At 41.9% G+C, this 20,939-nt stretch overlaps 1 long non-coding RNA gene across 1 annotated transcript in view; it reads right to left on the bottom strand.

Moving 5' to 3' along the window:
* Positions 1-307: 307 nt before the first annotated feature.
* LOC308482990 overlaps positions 308-20,939 on the bottom strand; it is a 30,356-nt gene continuing 9,724 nt past the window's right edge. The window contains exon 3 of the long non-coding RNA XR_013989537.1: positions 308-370. This is a non-coding gene — a long non-coding RNA (uncharacterized lncRNA). The remainder of the gene's footprint in view (positions 371-20,939) is intronic.

Genomic DNA, 20,939 nt, shown 5'->3' with positions numbered 1-20,939 from the left:
TCAGCATTATATATCCTTTGGGGAAAGAACCTGCAGCATTATGCTAGGTATTCAAAACCTGGCAATGTTTGTCTGTAGCATGTGGGAAGTATGTGCATGAGAGCCTAAATGCACGTAACTGATCAATACAGTAATATTAAAACTCCAATCCTGCTTTTGCCAATTCCACATTAAAAGAAAAGACACCCCCTTTCCCCTTCCTGCAGATACTTGAACTTCTATTGTTAAGGATGGAGTTCATACAACACTGACTATAAGCTGATGAAGACAGAAGAGAATATCAACAAAGAGAAGCCTCATTTGGTACCTTGGCCTCTGTTGGACACAATCCTGGGTTTGGTGTCAATTGGCCATCTCCAGGTGGACATACCTTAATTGAAAAGATTCATCATTTTAGGAACACGGTTATTATAAATGGGCTCAGTTCAAGGTATGGATTTTAAGCTTTAAAACTCTAATGGCCCCTCCAGAAAACCTATTTACTGAGCATTTATCCTCATTTGCTTGCGCAGAGCTTCCATGGTGGTTAGATTATATCCAGTCTTTATTGAGTATTCATTCTTATTTGTTTATGGGACAGTTATATGACTGTATTCATCCTGATTTGCTTGTGCTGTGTTTGTTCATTCCACACTTACCAATGCATTTCCTGTCAGTCTCCTAGTAAAAGCCTGTGGTTTGTTGGTTGTTGTTTTTTAAGGGGGTGGGATTTGTTCCACTAGGGTAGGGCAAGAGAACCTCAGGCCCAGGAGGTGGATGCAACCCTCCAGATCTCTCTAATAAGCCTTTGGGACTCTCTCCAGCCTGAGGCAGGTGCATATAGTTTCTATAGGTATACTGACTCACTACAACTCTATGGAAACTAGTGATATAAAAGGCAACTGTAGGCTATTCCCAGTAAACTGCTTGTGCACTGTGATTTAGCCTTGTGTTATTGATGTTGCTGCATGTTGATTGGTGGATTTTGTGTATGACTCCAGCAGGGACCTTGTCAGTGAATATAGCATTGTAATTGCTGGAGGGAATGGAACTGCCAGAGACTGCATGGCAGTGACTGTCATTTTTACTGTGTTAGCACTCTTCCTGATATTGATATGGTGACTTTGACTTTATTGCTGGGGAAAAGATAAAGTCACATCTGACTGCCCTATCCTATCCTTTATATACATACCAGCAAATACCTTTCCTTTATGAAAGGGCTTGCCCATTAAACATCTTGCTTTGTCCCCAGCACTGGATTCTTTCAGCTCTTATGGCTGAGACCTCACCACCTCTAAAGCAGTAAGTCAAGTTAATCACTCTTACTGCATTTGATGCCAAAGCCCTGTCCCTAGCAGAATTTGAGAGCTGTCAGAAAGGGGCTTTGTGTGTACTGAGTGCATGACCTCATTCCGTCAGTTTCCTCTCTGGTACCCAACCATCCAGGAGAGATGTTGTAGCAATTCTCCTTTGCAAGCAAGCATTGTGATCCTCATTTGCATTTTCACCATATGCTCATCTTACCAGGTTGCATGAAGTCAAGTAACTCTTGTGGTAGGCTTTCAAGAGATGACTCAATAGCAAAAAAGATAAATGTCAAAACCTGAGGACAGAAGGCCATCACCACACTTTGGGGGATGCCATCAATGAGCAACCTTAAAATTGATACATAGAACAGGTCCAGAGGACAAATGCAGCCCTCCAGGCCTCCCTCTTTGGACCTTGGGATTTTCCCAAGACATCCTCCATAGCTTCACTCCTCACCAGTCCTGCTTTGCACCCTGCCTGTCTGGAATGGGTCGTTGAGCTCTGATAATGCCTCTTCGCTGCCTTGATGAAGCATGAGTGAGCGTGGGGGGGGGGGGGACTAGCTTACTGTACAAAAAATAAAATGCACCTGTGATATTCTCCCCACTTTTGCCTCTGTCCTTGTCCACCACTGTGCTGCAGTACACTAGGAACCATGTTGTTGTTGTTGTTTAGTCGTTTAGTCATGTCTGACTCTTCGTGACCCCATGGACCAGAGCACGCCAGGCACTACTGTCTTCCACTGCCTCCCACAGTTTGGTCAAACTCGTGCTGGTAGCTTCGAGAACACCATACAACCATCTCGTCCTCTGTCATCCCCTTCTCCTTGTGCTCTCCATCTTTCCCAACATCAGGGTTTTTTTCCAGGGAGTCTTCTCTTCTCATGAGAAGAGTCTCAGCTTCAGGAGGATCTGTCCTTCCAGTGAGCACTCAGGGCTGATTTCCTTAAGAATGGGTAGGTTTGATCTTCTTGCAGTCCATGGGGCTCTCAAGAGTCTCCTCCAGCACCATAATTCAAAAGCATCAATTGTTCGGCGATCAGCCTTCTTTATGGTCCAGCTCTCCCTTCCATACATCACTACTGGGAAAACCATAGCTTTAACTATATGCTAGGAACCATAAGAATCTACATATTGCAAAGGTTGTGGAACAAAATGCATCCAATTGAGAGATGGGAACAAGCAATAAAGATGTCTGAGTCCAATCCTAATTTGAGGCAAGCAGCTGAAATCTCAGAAATCTGGCACTCAGCCTCCACATCCCCTATTTAAGAAAATGCCCCACTACTATTTTAAGTTCTGTCTTTTACTTCTGCCCTGAAAGGAAAACAGCACTTTGGAACAGCACTGTCAATTACAGGCAACAGAATGAGTGTTTATAGTCCAGAGTACTTTAAAGATCTGCAGCATCGCATATGTTAATTAAGCAATTTTACATCTTCAGTGCACTCCCAAGCTGCCAAGTGGAAGTAAGTGTTACTTTTTTGTTTCAGGTGACAGTTGTCCAATCTGCAAGCGAGTAAAACCCATCTCTCCACTAAAAGAAGAATGCTTTTCAGAGCAATCAAAAGCAAAAGAGATTGGTCTAAAGGAGTTGATTTGCATGATACCTTAGTATTCTGCACAGACCCTGTGGTGTATAATCAGAGCACTCCCTGCGAGCAACCCTATCCATTTGTGAGCTAGGGGAGAAAAGTTTTCTGTGATCACAATAAATAAGATGGATCTAGGCTGGAAGGAAAGTGTTTAAAGGAGGGGAGGAGAGAGGAAGAGGCCTCTGAAAGCAAGGTCAGTGGAACAAAACAGAGGACAGATAGATTAAAAGGAGTTAGAAAAACAAGGTGGGCATGAATAATAATTAATACCGAGACAATAAAACTGAAAAGAATGCTAAATGAAAATGTGCATTTCCTAACTGAAGCAAGGGGCATTATACTAGAACACACTCTTTAAGGCTGAGAATTTTTAAAGACCATCTAAAAATTAGTAGGTCTGATGGTGACAGTTGTTCTCCATGATGAAAAGAAGTTGTGTCCACACACACACACACACACACACACACACACTGCACTCCCCCACTGGTAGTTTTTTTTGTGGTATACAAAGCATAATGGAAATATAATACATATACAAAGCATAAATACTTCCAGTCTGGTGCATCAAACCATCTATTACTATTGCTACTACTACTAATTATTATATCACTCCATAGAAGAGGAACAGGGACCAACAGTTTAAGAACAACAGTCTGGATTGTTGTTTGTTTGTTTGTATTATTTACACCTGTCTTTATCTAGAACAGGATTATATCCCATCCTTCATCATGTTCATGTTCTCAGGACAGGCTACAAAAAAGTTACAAAAAAGTAAATAATAATTTTATTATTTGTACCCCACCCACCTGACTAGGTTGCCCCTTGCCACAGTAAAATGACAAACATCAAAAACTTCCCAATACATTTGTCTTCAGATGTCTTTTGAATGTGAATAGTTGTTTATTTGTTTGACATCTAATGGGAAGGTGTTCCACAGGATGGGTGCCACTACCAAGAATGCCCTCTGCTTAGTTCTCTGTAACTTCATTTATTGCGGTGAGGGAACTGCTGGAAGGCCCTTGGAGCTGGACCTCAGTGTCTAGGCTGAGTAATGAGGGCGGAGACACTCCTTCAGTTATACAGGGCTAAGGACATTTAGCACATTAAAGGTCCACACCAACACTTTGAATTGTGCTCAGAAACATACTCATACTAATCATTATGTAGCATAATATATACCAGTATAATGAATTGAAAAAATGTTTAAAAGAACTTTTGTAAAAATAAACAAAGCCAGAAGCCTTTTATTAGGAATTGTAGGTACCAACATTCCAAAGGAACAGAAAAGACATTTCAATTATGTGACAACAGCAATGTGGATGCTTCTATCCTAGAGATGGAAAGAAGACAAAGTCCCTATCAGAGAGGAATGGCAAACAAAGCTGTTGAACTATGCCGAAATGACAAAACTAACTGGAAGGCTCAGGAACCAAGAAGACCAAAACTTCAACGAAGAATGGGGGAAAAATATAGTTCATCTAGGAGACCACTGTAAGCAGATGAAAATCTCAGCAGGATTTTAATAACACTTGTAATGTATACTGAATAGTGAATACTATGGATAATATGGAAAGATATGAAATATGGACTATGAAATAATATGCAGTTGAGAAGGTGGATAATAGGATCCCTGGAGGGGAAGGTGGGAAGTCCAGAGATTTGGAGAAATCTCTAAATAGGGATATGTAATTTGGATTGTTATAATTCTATATTTGTAAAATCAAATAAAAATTATTATATATGTAAAAAGGGAGGGTTGGGCGGTGGTGAGTTGAGGTGGCACCTTCCCATTTCATATCGTGTGATGAAACAGGATGGCACTGTCCTTGCCTATCCCTCAAAAATGTCATCTAAGAAGAGGAAAGGAATTCCTGCAGCAGGGCACTTTCCCTCCCCTCCCCTCCTTGAATGTACACTCTGTAAAATGGAAGACCCTGCAGTATGAGGAGACCAGTCTTATAGCACACAGTCAACCCAAGTGCAGGTGACGATCTTCTTGTCATTGTCCCAGTCCCATCCTTGAAACTACAGTCTGTAAAGAGGAAAGAAGGAGACACTCTAAGCAGAACAAGAGGAGAGAACTGCCTTCTACTGAGCTCGTTCACAGGGCCATCTTAAGCATATGCGGTGCCGGGGTGCAAAGATCCACCCGGCGCCTCTAGGTTGCCCAGCGTTGTTGACCTTTTCTTAGGGGGACCCCAAAGTTGTTGGCTTTTTTAAAGGAAATAGTTGTTTACCTTTAGAACGTTTAGAACAGTTGTGGGACACAGGGACTCACAGCGCCAACCAAAAGGGGTGCCAGCGCCCCACGAACAGGGGCGTACAAAGGGGGGTGCAGATTCCATGCTGGGGGGGGGACAAAATGTCAGGCAACACGCACAGTTGCCGTGCTGTCCGCCCGCTGCTCCCCTCCCTGTATGGTGGTTAACTGTTTCAGCTGCGTGTGCAGCACCCGGAGCGCCGTGTAACATTGTGGGCCCTGTGTGACGCATCCTGTTGTGTGTGCCAAGCTGCGGGTTCTTTTGCTGGCTTTTCCACTGTCAGCACATGCTCCCAGTGCTGTCCAATGTGGGGTCCCAGTGCAGAATGAGGGGGAATGCAAGCGGCATCGGAGGCAACATCTCCGGACCGGATCCATGTGCTCCTATTCATTGGGTTTTGTTGCTGCCTTCAGAGCTGTTGGTGCACGGCGGATCCCACCACAATGTTACATAGCGCTCTGGCTGCAGCGCCAAAACAGTTAGCTGCCATGCAGCTGGGGCAAGAGCCAACAGCCGAGCGGAGCGGAGCCTGTTGGAGCACTGCGGGCTCTTCTGCTGCTGCGGCTCGGTGCAAGTTCAGGGGTGAGCGTTGGAGTCCTGGGAAGAGCCACTTGCAGCAGAAGAGCCAGTGGAGCTCCGATGGGCTCTGCTCCGCTCGACTGTTGGTGACTCTTCCCCGGACTCCAACGCTCGTCCCCGGACTCTCAGTCTGGTGTCCCTGAGAGCCCGGCGCCCTGGTGCCGTGCACCCCCAGTGCCAAAGGTTAAGATGGCCCTGCTCCTGTATAGGATATAGCCAGTGCCAGATTTATGTATAGGCTAAGTAGGCTGAATCCACAGGCCTCTAAATCTAGGGGGCCTCGCCAGCCTGCCGGCTCCCCAGCAGCAGGCAACCTCCGATGGCCTGCCCAGGCCCTGAAGGATGAACTATTTTAGTAGCAGAATCTTGCTGCCAATTGGTCTTGAAAAAGTCAAAAAGACTGCCTGGCATCAGGATTTTTTCATTGGGTTACCCCAAATTCACCATCAGATCACATAGCATGTCCATGGCTATAGCCTGCACCAAAAAATCACGCATCCATTGTTTTGTGGGTCTGCAATGGCACAAAAACATGGTTACAAAGTATGGATCCACATGGATTCTCAGGATTTTTGCATTGGGCTAGCCCAAACTCACCGTCAAATCACATATCATGTCTGTGGCCACAGCTTGAACCACAAAAATCATACATCCACTGTTTTGTTCAGAATATTTTTGTTCTTGTTTTTCTCCTCTAAAAACTAGGTGCGTCTTATGGCCGGGTGTATCTTATGGGGTGAGAAATACGGTAACTTATCACATAAACAAATCAACTTTGCAACAGACAGATTCACTCCACATCGTCTCCATTCCCAGTATTCTGTAGCAATACTGTTGGATTTTTTTATATCTGCATTGCTGGGTTATCAGATATGGGCCAGAGACCTGCATTCAGTTTTTTGAGACTGGGAGAAGGGGTTATTATGCAGAATTGGTTTTCTATTGCAGGGCTTTTTCAGATGGAGTTCTGCATTGCCACATGATCCAATGCCCCCATGGCATCAGCCAGAGGCCAAAGTAGGTAGAGTAATGGATGTGACTCTGACCTATGTACGGTAGAATACATTCTAGCTGCACCAAGTTACAACTTTCTGCATTCACATCCCGCCTACACACAACTCAAACTCCAAGCAAGCAAGCAAGCAACAGGCACTATCACAGATTAAGGACACATCCTAGCCATGCAAAAGGGAGGGAGTACAGAGCAAGGCTGGTGAGACATGTGGCCTAGGGGTGCATCCCAAGGGCCAAACTGTTAAGTCTGGAGGGTTACATTTGGTTTCTGCGGCCTGAGGGTTCAAACCCTGATCTATTGTATGTGTGCACCAAGTATCAAAATGAAGCCTATAGAAGCCAAAACAGACCTGAGGTTATTATAACATTGGGAATATATGTTCTCTCTCTCTCTCTCTCTCTCTCTCTCTCTCTCTCTCTCTCTCTGGGTGTGTTTGTGTGTGGGTGTGGGTGTGTAAATATGAACTGACTCATCAGCTACATGGCTTCCGTTTATACCCCAAAGTGTAGATCAGTGTGAGGGCTGTGGTAGAGCATGCTCATAGTTAGAAAATTAAAATTAAAATCTTAATATGTGTAAATTATTTATAGGAACATATAACAAATAATTGGGGGTGGGGGAACACTGCATAATAAAGATGAAAGGAGAAATTATCCTTGTGAATTTTAAAGCTGAAGAATAAAGACTATTACATTAATAAGACTTAATTGTGTCATTAAATATTTAAAATTACTTTCTTTAATAAATGTTGTTTTTACTTAACATATTTCTTTTCTGTCTATTACTTTTGCAAACCTCTTGTGCCAAACAGTCATGTTGGGGCGAGGAGCCTGTATAGTTCACCCTTTCCTGCACCTCTTCAACAGCAGCGAAAGGGGTAAATCCCACATATATAATTGCTTATTCCACTTGTTTTAGGGGATCTTCTGGATGATGCCTTGTATCTTGTGGCAAGATTCCACAGTGTTAATGGAGCAGTTACATGGTATCGGGGAGGGGGGGGTTGTCTAAAGAAACACATCCCACATGCACTAAGGAAGATAAAATAACCATGTTTGACTGAACAAAATGTCTCCCTTATATAAAATAATTCATTTTTTTATGTCAGCCAAGAAAGGAAATAAATTTATGGTAAATAAATAATGTTTCAAAGAACCATTTTGGGGAAATCAAGTGTCAAAAAGAAGAAACTTCTCATTCAGCACCCTGTTGACTCACAGGCATCAATAAATTATTTGACAGTAACTCAACAACTCTTTGAGGAACATTCAGTGAATGCTTACCAGAAAAAAAGTTATGGATCTGTTTGGGGGGAAAACAGTGGAAGATGTGAATGCAAATGAAGAATACAAAGCTCCTTTACAAAACAATGGCTTGACCCCAAAATGCAATATGGTTGTCCTGTACATCTCTGTAACTGCCAGAGCTCTTATCAGGAATGAAGTTTGTTTATAGACATACATCAGAGATACTGTGGTGTTCAGTTCCAGACCGTTGCAGTAAAGTGAATGTTGCAATGAAGTGAGTCACACATATTTTGTTTGTTTCCTAGTGCTTATACAAGTTCTGTTTACACTATACAGTAGTGTATTAAACCTCACACACCCTGGCTGCAGGGGTAGGGGGAACTTGGGCCTAGCCCTAGTCAGCTCTACTCCGATGGTCAGAAGAAGGGCGGTGGTGGCATGGGACCAGGCCGCCTGCAGCTGCACCCATGACTTCATAAGGAACAATATCTCTGAAGCACAATAAAATGAAACATGCCTGTATAAGGAAAGTTTTCCATGACATTATGTCACAATTGCCTTGTGAGAAGAAGAGAGCAGGGAGAGGGATGATCATCCCTTCTTCCCCCAACCCACTCCAGGTCAACTTTGCATTTGATGTTACTCATTTTAGCATTTTAAAATTGCAAACCACCTTGGCTGGTTGTTCTTACCTTTCTCCGAATTTTGTAGCACAGTCCTCCAGACAATGTGTACCAAAAATATGCATATAACCAGTGGACAGTGTGTATAATAATGCGTGTATTTTGTAGTGAAAATGGTGTTACTATTGATACCTTCACATCTCCAAACCCTAGGCAACCTGTGTTCACTGTGCCTGGACCTGCAAATGGTCTGAACTGGTATAAGGCAGTTTCCTATTCTCATGTGCTGAATAACCGGTGACATGTGTCACAGGAGTTTTGGGATAAAGTTATTAGCACAGCTAATTATCTCCAGAATAGACTGTTTTTGTCTGCTACTCAAAAGATTCCATTTGAGTTCAGCATCACATGTGAAAGACTTCTGCCCAAGACACCAGGGAGCTGCTGCCAATGAAAGTGAGCTATACAAGACTAAATGGACAGTCTGACCCAGCTGGCACAATGTGAAGGAATGTACACAGTTCACCTGTGAATGATCCTTTAGTCAAAAATAAAAGCATCCTGTCTCCAGAGCAAAATAAACAGTCTTGTGGCATGCCTTAATGTTGAAGAGATCTCTAGGGGCGTTTGTTTGTTTGTTTGTTTGTTTGTTTGTTTGTTTATATTTAAAATAAATTCATATATCTTTATTAAAAAGTTAGCTCATGACAGTTCAGACTTCAGGGGATCAGGTCATCTGTAGCCTCTGGACATATTATAGCCTGTGCGCCTTCAGGTTGCCAACAAATTACTGAAGCAAGGTAATAACTCAACTCACTTCATGGCAGGAGAGATCACAAATGACCAGTGCACCATGTAAGTACAGCCACAAGAGGGTTTGGTTTAAGACAGATGATTAAGGGAGATGATTGCATGATTCCAGGCAATATCTGCTTCAGGTGTCAATTATCACGGTCAAACTTTGTGAAGAGCAGTGATGTGCACAGGCCCATCAGATTTGCTGCATATGTGTAGTATCCTTCCAGTGATGGATTTTCGGCCGCCCACTTCTCCTGGAGAGCGATGATATTAAAGTTTTGACGGTAGAAGGGAATGTCTGTAGAATGGGAGAGGCATCTGGACCAGCCGGCAACATTCCAGGAGATGATGTTTAGGGCAGTAGTTGGTTCTTAGGTTTTTAGATTCCAGGCACTCATAGCTGTTTTCTGCTGCTGATTCCTCGGGTCCTTTGGGTTCGGCTTGATTGAGCCGCGATGCGGAGGAATGGGTGAGCCTTTTGGGGGAAAGGCTAATTTGGGGGTATTAATTTGTCTGTTCAGGCAGTCACCCGCTAAGACCTTATTTCATTCCTCTGCATGAATAGCTTCTAGGATTCCCCGGCAGTCCATGAAGATTGGGCCAATTCCCGGCGCTGGCACCACTAGTTCGATTTGTTGCAATTTGGACTGGGCTGTTGGTGGGGGTGTAGGAGAGCCCGTTTCTTCTGGAGCCAGATATCGACAAGTTGTCCATTCCTCGTTAGTTAAAGGCTTTGATTTACAATTGATGTAATTAAATTCCATGGGAGGAGGTGGGGCTAGAGGTGGAAGGAAGTTCCTTATGGTCGATAGTCTTTCAATTAGTGCATCCTGGGAAAGTAGAATCTGCTCGAGGTAGGTTGTTAGGAGTTGTTCTTTCTTTGACGAGAAATCCTTTTCTAGCTTATTTGGCGAGGGCGGGGTTTTGTACAACCTGCCAGATTGTTTAAGGTTGCCAGCCTCTGGGTAGAGCAGCTTACCGTTTCCAGCGCTGTTGGATTCTGCAGTGCTGGTTTTGGTTTTTGGTCTGACTGGCCTATGTGCTCCTAGAAGTGGCAAAGGGTCTTCGATGTTTTCGAAGAAACGGTGCACAAGCAAGCCAGCCCTCAGGAAATTGTTTTTATTAGAAAGGATCTGTTTAGTTGAGAGCCTATTCTTAAAAGTCACTATAGCCCTATTTTGGGCCGTATCACGAGGGAGGAATTTTACCTTGATGATATTTTCTGCTGTCACAAGGCCCCTGGTAACTATTCCGATTTTTTGGGGAATATTTACTTTTCTTTGAGCATATGATGGATGACCTCTGTTTGTGGGAAGTATTGTAAAGGCAAGTTTATGTTTGTTTAGCATTAGCTTCCAACAAGTCTGTGTTGTTTTATCTTGATCCTTTTTTGTTATATTAGGGTACACAGGATTTATTTGCGATGTCAAGCAAAGGGTTGGTTGCTTGGGTGGTAAAATTTCCTTTGGTTTTCCTATTTCCCCACTAGAGGGCGGTGTGTGATCTGCTGGGGCGTGGGGCTTTTCCTCAGAGTGCTTTATTGGCATGCATGAGTTTATGATTTTCTTTTGGGTTGTGGAAGCAGAATTCTTTGTTGTTATATTCTCCAGCACCTTAAATAGCTTCTGGAGATTCATTTTTTTAGTCCGGCAGGTCGGCGCTCCTCTTTGGCCTCTCGATTTGATGTTTTTGGTCTTCTTCATTTTTTGTGTTGAGCCTTTTCTCTTTAAGGTTGGTTTCTTGGGAGCAAGGGGCCCTCCCTCCTGCACTGAATTGTTTCTGTTTGTTTTTTTGTGATCGAGTCCCGGCTTAGTTTCACCTCCATTGGTCCTAGTCCCAGATATCATGTGAGGGAAAGCGGCCTCATGGTTCTTAATCAATTCAGTTAGGGTGGTAAGCAGGTTCAAGCTTTCCGAAAGGAAATTTTTAATTGGCTCAAGTTCTTTGCTTATCTGTGTGAAATGAGTTTTGAGTAACTCTTCAAACATCCCTGACAGGTAGAAGATAAAGTTGTCCGGGTGCTGTAAACTTAATCTGTTTGGCCATTTGTCTGTCTCAATCGGCTCAGTTGGGGAAGGGCACCTTAAATTCTCTCCTGATAGGGAGGAGAGAAGAGGCTCGTTTAACATGGCTTCTGGGTTTTCCAGGAATAGCTCCTGTTCTAAACTTTCTTCAGGTCCCTCTTTGGCTAGCTCAGCTTATTTTAGTTCTGTTGCCAGGTCCACTCCCTCACCTCCAACGTTAGTTTTTTCCTCCCTTCTAATCCAGGTGTGGTCAATAGACCACTCGTGAGGATGGAGATTTCCTGGATTGTTTGCTTCATCAGCCTTGGGATGGAAGTAGGTTGAAATTTTGGCTTGTTTTTTCTTTGGGGGAGTTGTTGCAGGTTGTAAAGGTGAAATCCCCAGTTCTTTGCAACATTGTCTTGTAAGTACCATCTATCGTACTCGGAGATAAATAGGGCTATTTTATCCAGCCCACAGCTTTATGAGCTTTTCAATGGAGGTGGTTCAAAGTTGATTTAAGTAGCTTTGAAAGGGGAGGGGAGGTTTAAAAGTTCACCCGGCAGCTCCCAGGGTCTTTTACTGATAAAAGTTGGCAGATATTTTCATAGTTTGAGCATTTTATCAGGGTAATTTGATCATTAGAGCTCCTACTCACGCAGCAGAGACTCAAGTTGAGACTTGACCCGGCGCCATCTTATTTCCATTTTCCGAGATCTCTAGGGGCCTTTGAACTTTCCAGATCATCTGCCTTGTTGTCTAACACCATCCATCAGTATAACAGTTCCAACATGGCACAGATTAAAACAGTGACAGTCTTGACTACTTGTAGCACTCCAGTTCTTACCCTAAGGAGCAATGCTTACATTGTTCCACACACCTACACACCACTATTAAACAACACACATGGCTTTTCTCTGCATGCTGTAAGGCAAGGAGTGGGAAGCATTTTTTTTTCCCCCAGGCTGAAAGCCAGAGAAAATAAGAGAAACCAAAGACCGGAAAAGGTTGATTTATGGAAAGCAGGAAAGTTGGATGCTATTATGGATCAAGGGTTTTGCATAACTCTATACTGTAAAGCTGATAGATGGAGAATTGGAACTATTTTATTTTATTTTATTTTCATTATTTTCTGTTTTTAAAAATGCTTGGTATGTGATGTTAAGTTGTGTATACTGCTTTTTCCTTGTTTCTTTCCAAGCTTTAATAAAAAGCTTTTAATTTCCAGAGAAACTAAGAGGATAAAAAAAACTGACAGCTTCACCCACCCCTATAATCAAAATGCTTTTTCCCAAGCCATCCTCATCTCATTTTACCTGATCCACCTTTCCTGCTGTATCTACTACTCTATGTATTGCAAGGTCTGTTGATAGTTTAGATAGAAAGATATGCAATAGTTATCATCTATCTATCATCTATCTATCTATCTATCTGGCCAAGGATTGCAGGCTATTGCTGTTTTTACTCCTCTAAATAAATGCTAAGAATTGCCAATATGTATCCCCCTCCCACTGAAGCAATCAATATCTTTTACACAAGTTAGGGTCTCAGTCCTCCAAACATATATTCTGGAAAAGCCCCTCTGGAGAATGAAAACATGCACTGTCACACAAGGTAAAATGTCATAGCAAAATTACACAATGTTCCTAGTCTAAACTTTTATATACAATAGATGTCATATTTCCATATAAACAAACAATTAATGTGGCAAAATGTGTCATTGATATAACTCCTGGAAGAAGACATGTTACAAATTGCTTTGGGATTTAAGCATGGTAGGAGTGGAGGCAGCGAGAAGTTGTCACTTTTTAATATATATTTGCAACTGGCTTAGTTACTGCACGCTAGAGGGCACTTGAGGTAGAGCAAAAGAAATATCATTGCAACCCAATTGAAATAGCTACCTGCATGAAACTAAAAGCAGAGAATTATATTTTTTTATGATAGCTAAATGTTTTGCTTGATGTACTGCTATTTTGTTTGATATTTTATGATCCCTCATAATGTATATTTCCTATCCTTAATGGTCAACCTGACAGCAAGAAATAAAAATTGCCAAAAGTGTCTCAGGAATCCTAAGGAGGTTCATTATGCATTTACTGTTCTTACAATACACTTTACTCATTAGAAAGTTGGAAACCTTTCTAATGAGTAAAATGTGGACCAGCATGTTGTTAGTGGTCCTCACTTGGGGCTTTTGCTCCTTTGTATTCTACCAAGTAACAAGAATACGGGTTAGAAAAGCAAGCTGACTTTAAAACAGAGATGGGGAACCAGAAGCTCATGTATCAGATCTGATGTGTGCCGCCTTTGCAACTGGTCCATCAGCCTCTCACCATCTTCTCAGACCCACATGCTGCTTCTTAGAAATCTTCACATGGAGAAAGATTGTGAACTTTTTTGCTATGTGGAGATTATTTGGCTTCTGTGCTATGCAGCAAGAAAGAGACTCTCTCCTCTTGCCTATTTCTGTGTTTGTGTGTGCATGTGTGCTAAGTGGTATGTTTCTGTGTTACGTGAGTTTGTCTTAAGTACTTGTGTGATATTGGGTGTTTCTGACCCCACCTAGGGATGCACACTTTGGCAGATGCCTGTGCTCAACTCCGGGGAAAAGAACTGAGGCTTGAAACAATACAGGGTAAGGCTGTAGCTCAGGAGTAAAATATCTGCTTTGCATGAAGAAGGTCTGAGTTCAAACACTGGCATTTCCAGGTAGGGCTGGGAATTTTGCTTCTCTGAAGCCCAAGTGATCCTTTTTCAGTCAGTGTAGACAATACAGAGGTAGGCTTCCCATGTTCCTAAGCACAGACCACCCATCCCAGCTCCACCTCTCCCTTTCTCTGACACACTGCGCACCAGCCCATCTTGCCCCCAGGCAGAGTGAAATATACTCGGAGTCGAGTGTGAATTTCATGCTCTTTATTCAGCTCATAGTAGCAATGAATGAAACTTTTCCCAAAACGTCTAGCTATATATACATTATTTACACAATGGGCCCTGCGTGATTGGCTAATTCCGGGCTGCTCCTGTAGGCCAATCAGGTTGTGGATTCACCTCCTCCAGAAGCCTGATTGGCTGCTCCTGCAGGCCAATCAGGTTGCTGATTCACTTCATCCAGGAGCTGGATTGGGTGGCTCCTGTGGACCAGTCAGACGCTGCATTCTGGATCCTATTGTTCTAGGATTCAGCTCAGTACATAACACAGAGGAAGGTCATTCAAATAGACAGTGATGGTTGGTCTCCGGTAATGTGGAGGGCCTGTGTGAATGGTTTGGTGCATGGACACCAAAGAAGGATGTCAAAAATGCCAGAGTGATCAATTCTAGTGCTTTATTAGAAAATAAGTCAAACTAATAGCACAGCCTGAGAAGCCCTGCTGCCACTGCAGACTTGGGATGGACATCGAAACAGCAAGAGGGCATCATGACTTGTCTGCAACCAAGCACTCATTTACGAATTACTTTTACAAAGAACAGCATATGCCAATTTGACCAGAACCTCCCATAAGCCCACCTGCTTCATGAAAGCATAGGTGGCAGCCATCCAACGTTTACAGATAGCTCCACTCCCTAGCTAGGCCAATAACCAAGCTTCCCAAGGCCTCAGATACAGCTGCATCACAATCCCGGATTTCCATGAATAAGGGGCAGGGTATGGAAGCAAAAGAGAAGGCTGGTTGTATAACAGCAGTGGCTGTAGCATGGGAGCATGAAGGAAGAGACAGTGAAAGGGGGAAAGTGGTGGCTTAAAACAACAGGGGAAGTCTCAAAATATTGGGAAGTGAGGAACATAGAGGGATTATTCCACCCACCATACAGCCTACTTCCTCCCCCAAGCCCCTAATAAACTCTTATAACAGCACATTCACACAGTGTTGTTCACTCCTGGTACCATGTGTTGTCTTCAACATGGAGTTCTGGATTCAATGTAGTAATTTAGAAGGCATTAATTAATAAGCAAACACCTATATCTGTACAACTTCCCTCAACTGACCTGAACCTCTAACTGAACAAACTAATTGGCAGGCTTGCTCTCAAGATTCTGTTGTTTGTAAATATATAACAACATATATCACCACAGGATGGGTGTGCAAAAGGGGCTGCATAATAGGAGAGAGGAGGAAGAATGAAACGGGGGGGGGGGGTGGTTTCTATACAAGGGGGAGTTGGGGATGAAAATGGGGTGTAAATGGGTTGTAAAAGAGGAGGGGATAGGAGGCATGGGAATGGCTTGAGGAGTACTGTATGAGGGTAAGAAAGTGGCTGCACAATAGAACGGGATGGTGGCTTCATAATGAGGATGGAAAGTGAAAAGGGTACTTTGAAGCTGCAATGTATGGGGAGAGGAAGATGCAGGAGGTTACCATGGGAGCAGTTTGTGTGCAAAGGAGTTTAAAAAATCAATGTAAGATGTATTTTTAAAAATGAAAAATTTTAAATAATTAAAATGGTAAAAAACAAAACAAAAACAAGGTAAGGTGTTAATGATTCTAGAATTAAGACTAGATCCTGCGCTGGCAAGCTGCATGCAAGGGAGCTGCCACAAAATGTGGTGAGGGAGGCGTGGACATGGGGGTCAAGGCGAAGATGGGCGTAAAGCAGAGCTGCAGATGGAACAGAGAAGTGGCTTCAGAAATGGGGCTGAGAATCTGAAACACAAACATAGTAGTAGTTGCATGGGGTGGGGTGGGGAAATTCTGGGGGGTTAATATCAGGGAAGATTGTGAGGGTTTAGAAATCGGAGCAAGGGAAGGGCATAACCTCTAGCATTATACGTTAGCTGAAATTAATTTCTTTTACAAGTGCTACATGAAAACAGATTATAGTTTTGCATACATAATGTCAAGTAATCACAGATCAAAAATTACAAGGTTTCTTTTTTTCCCCAAACAAGAAATAGAAGGCATGATTAAAAGATGCCATGTTTCCATTTCTTCTGCACAATTCACATTTATAATAATTTGTACCATCTCATAATGTGAATTTGTAAATTAATTACAAATTTATTTATGGTAATCCCTAACTGTTCAAGGTATTTATTATTATTATTATTATTATTATTATTATTATTATTATTATATTTATTATTTATTTAAAATGATTTTCTACTGGCTATTGTCAATAAAGGCTTCTTTAACTCTATTGTTTTGTGGGTTACCACCAAAAACTTATTTCAATGTTTTCCCTTTCCTTTTGGTTTCACTATATTTTAAGGGTTTCAGGGTAGTCAGAGAAGATGCATTTGAAGCTGCTTTCCCATGTTAACACTGCAAAAGGAAACAAAGTCTGAAACTCATATGAATAAGACAACTAGCCCTATACAGCTTGTGATCATGATACCTAAAAGATGGTATCATCCCTTATATTCCCAACCAACTACTGCACACTGCAGGAGAGGGCCTCCCGCAGATAACATCAGGAGGTTCATTCTACAGGATGTCAGAACTGTACTTTTAGTGTGGTGGCACCTATCATTTGGAATGCAGACACAAGAATTACCCACCCGAGAAGAATGGCAGACGAAAGTGATGGACTATATGGAACTGGCTGAGATGACTGGCAGAATCCGGGACCAAGGAGAAGAGTCGGTGGAAGAAGATTGGAAAAAATTTAAAGTATATCTTCAAAAATACTCAAATATTAAAGACTGTTAGAAAGATGTTGGAAAAAGAAAATTAGGTAGTTTTGGTAGTTATGATATAAAGGATTAAGCAAAAATGAGTTGATGAAATTGATGAAAGAGAGGATGTCAAATTATAATATTTTAAATTAAACTACGTAAATGAAAATAAGGTTGGAAGGATTTGCTGAAAAAACGATCTGAACTAGAATACAAAATTGGGAGGTGAGAGGAGGTCAAGGAAATAAGTAAAGGAAAAAAGTTATGTAAAGGTTTAATCTGTTTTTGTTCTATTTTAATTGAATGTATTTTTATACCTTTCTTTTTTATTATTATTTTTCTTCTTTTTTTTTCTCTTCTCGCTCTGTTATTGTTATATTCTTTTTTGTATTTTGTATTGTTCTTTTCTCTTTTTGTAACTTTAAACTTGGAATAAATATTATTATTAAAAAAAAATGGAATGCAGTCCCATATTATCTTTTCAGCAGTGACAGCACCCATTGAAGATTTACCTCTTCGTTAGTTGTCAGGAGACCCCTCTATTCCCCTTTGAGTTACAATCCTCAGAGTGGTAAACAATCAAGCTCTCATCTCAAGCACCTCGGGCAAATATCACTCTGTGAGGTTCAGAAAAGGAAAAGGTAAAGGTACCCCTGACCGTTAGGTCCAGTCGCGGATGACTCTGGGGTTGCGCACTCATCTCACTCTATAGGCTGAGAGAGCCAGTGTACAGCTCATGTGGCCAGCATGACTAAGCCACTTCTGATGAACCAGAGCAGTGCACGGAAATGCTGTTTACCTTCCCGCCGGAGTGGTACCTATTTATCTACTTGCACTTTGATGTGCTTTCAAACTGCTAGGTGGGCAGGAGCAGGGACCGAACAATGGGAGCTCATCCCATTGCAGGGATTTGAACCGCTGAACTTTTGATCGGCAAGCCCTAGGCTCAGTGTTTTAGACCACAGCACCACCCGCGTCCCGAGAGGATCATAGGAGTTGCCTAACAATGCTAAGCACCCTTAACCCAGATATTTGGGGTGGGGGGGGAGCCATGAGTGTTCAAAGTGGCACAAAAGTGTTTTAAATGTATGAATGTGTCTCTAGAAATGTTTACTCAGAAGTTGTTTCCATAGACATGAACTCAGACTGAGGAAAAACAATGTGTCCAGTTCTGTGTTCGTTATCGATTGTGTCAAAAGATACCTCTTATTTTTGGAGAGCTTCAGCACACACCACAAGCATGCTCATGTAGTTCTGATGCTATTCTCCTTAGCATCATTGTCCTCCTCCTTCTATATTCTCACTGTCCTTGGCCTCTTTTGCCCACACTGTCATTTAATCCACTTGCCTAAGCCAGTCCACATGACTTCTGCTGATGAAGGTGCAATGCTGCTGCTGACACAATGGCCTCTCAGATATCGATAAATAAAATCATGTGACTCAGCATAGCCAATTGGATTAAAGGACAAAAAAAGGCCAAGAGCAAAGAAGAAGAAATTGGTTCAGGGAAGCAGGTGCAAAAACATGTGCTGAACATCACTGAAATATAGATGTTGGTGGGCATTTTTAAAAAATGTGTTCAGCTGCATCCAATGTGGCAAGTTTTGAGGAATTGCAATATGTGTGGCTTTTTGGGGGGGAGGGGAGGTCTTTCATGTATCTGATGAATTCTAATCATTCAAACATATAGCTAGCTCATTATATAAAATGGTGCAGTGTGGTGTAGTGGTTAAGAGCGGTAGTCTCGTAATCTGGGGAACCGGGTTTGAGTCTCCGCTCCTCCACATGCAGCTGCTGGGTGACCTTGGGCCAGTCACGCTTCTCTGAAGTCTCTCAGCCCCACTCACCTCACAGAGTGTTTGTTGTGGGGGAGGAAGGGAAAGGAGAATGTTAGCCGCTTTGAGACTCCTTAAAGGGAGTGAAAGGCGGGATATCAAATCCAAACTCTTCTTCTTCTTCTTGCAAGATATTAATCAAGGGAGAAAATAGATACCTCCATTTTTCTTTTGCTATATTCTTGCTCAAGTTGAGGGTTTGAGCCTGTACAACACATGAACTTGCTTAAAATGATTTACCCTAAAATCATGAAACTGCATTTAGAACATTGTTGCATGCAGAATAACTCAACATTTCAAAGCCATATCTTAATGTTTGCATAGCTGGGAAGGGTGTAATAAGGGCATTTAAAACAGGTATTTTCATTTGAAAATTCTTTTTAGGATCTTGCAAATACACATGTACAATATATCCCTTTTTATGCACACTTTACCCAAGTATATGCACTTTTGTACACTTTTTTTAGCAAGAAAACTGATTACAGAGTTCAGAGAAGGGAAATTTTTGTAGGATTGCTGTTTCAGTTTCGTATTTTTTCAGAAGGTGCAAAATTGGTAGGTTTGCCTTTAAATGTGAACTAAATTGAATTTCTCATCCACCACTAATTATATTACCTGACCTTCATCCCCCCCATCCCCCAGACCACTGTCTGGAGAGCAAAGAAACCCCAAAGGATGCAGTTATTGGCCATTTCTTGCTATCCCAAAAAAAGGCAGCAAATCGCTTAAACTATTTACTGCATGGAAGTTCAAAAGCAAAACCATCATGTACCTTTGAAGCAGAAAGTTTGCGTTAAAGTCTTTCATTATAGTATCTGCAAGCTCATTTCTATTCAGCCAGCAAAAGCTATGAATGGGGAGAGGGGGAGAGATTCTTTGCTCCAATGCAAATCCAGCTCTCCTTTCTAAAATAAAGGAAAGCCACATTTTCTGATGTTATCTTTTGCACGGTGTAGTGTGCTTGTGGTGCCCTGAGGGAACCAACCTAACTCTATATGGTAATAGAACTTTGACTAGTAAATATAACTGTTGAGCAGATGTGCATGTGTTTTAAATATACATTTACTCTTTTTCAAGACAGTAGGAGTCAACCAGACCCCATAAATTTCGGAATCCAGGGGGATACCATTAAAACAAAATCTCATAGCAAAATGGAGTTCTGTTTTCCATATCTGTGAGAAAGGTTTTTATTCCATGGGTTCTTCCACATAGTCTTATTGTGGATTTTGTTGTTGTTGTTGTTGTTGTTTGGTGAATTCCAGGAAGAGCTTTTATGTGCATGTATGTAGAATTTCTGTTTTGCTTTTATCTTGTTTATCAACTGATATAAAAGATTACAAATGCTTATAAATGCAAGAAAAATACATGATTGTTGCCATTTGTTAATGAAAATTCAGAACAGTGTACTTGTTACCTGAATTGTGGCCACTGTTCATGAGGATCCTTTCATGAAATACAGGTTTGATTCTTCCACTACATATATAAACATGCAGCTACAACTTAGTGTGCTCCTTTTCTTGTTTTTGCTTTTTATAATGGCTTACTCCATTTATATCCTAACTGTAGCCGCTCCACTCTAGAAAACACACTTACCACATTGTTCTCATAAGTACAGTCTTCTCCTGAGGACTGAAACTTTGAGACAAAATTCAACTAGATTGAAGCAAAATGGACTGTCAGCTCACAGTGCTGATTGGCTGGGTGCCGGTGATAGCACAAAGCATCCTCTCCACAGAGTCATTTTTCAGTGTTTAAAAAATGTAGGGGTTTTTTTTTGGGGGGGGGAATCATGGTGGTGATACTTTAAACCAGGTACAATCAGACTCCCTATGTGTGTTTACTCAAAAGTAACCTCCACTGTGTTTAATGTAGCTGACTCCCAGAAAATTGTACAGGGGGTTACAGCCTGACAGTGCAATCCTATACATGACTACTACTCAGAAGTAAAACCTATGAGTTCAGTCTGACATGCTCCCAGGTATGTGTGTATGGACTGCAGCCTAAATGTAAGGTTACAACATTTATGTCACAATTCTACACATGTTGACTAAGGAAAAAGTCCCATTGCATTCAAAGGG

Source organism: Podarcis pityusensis (assembly GCF_964106645.2).
Source record: "Podarcis pityusensis genome assembly, chromosome: 8".
Lineage (NCBI taxonomy): Eukaryota > Metazoa > Chordata > Lepidosauria > Squamata > Lacertidae > Podarcis > Podarcis pityusensis.
The sequence above is the reverse complement of the archived record's forward strand: the minus strand, read 5'-3'. Positions and strand labels throughout refer to the sequence as shown.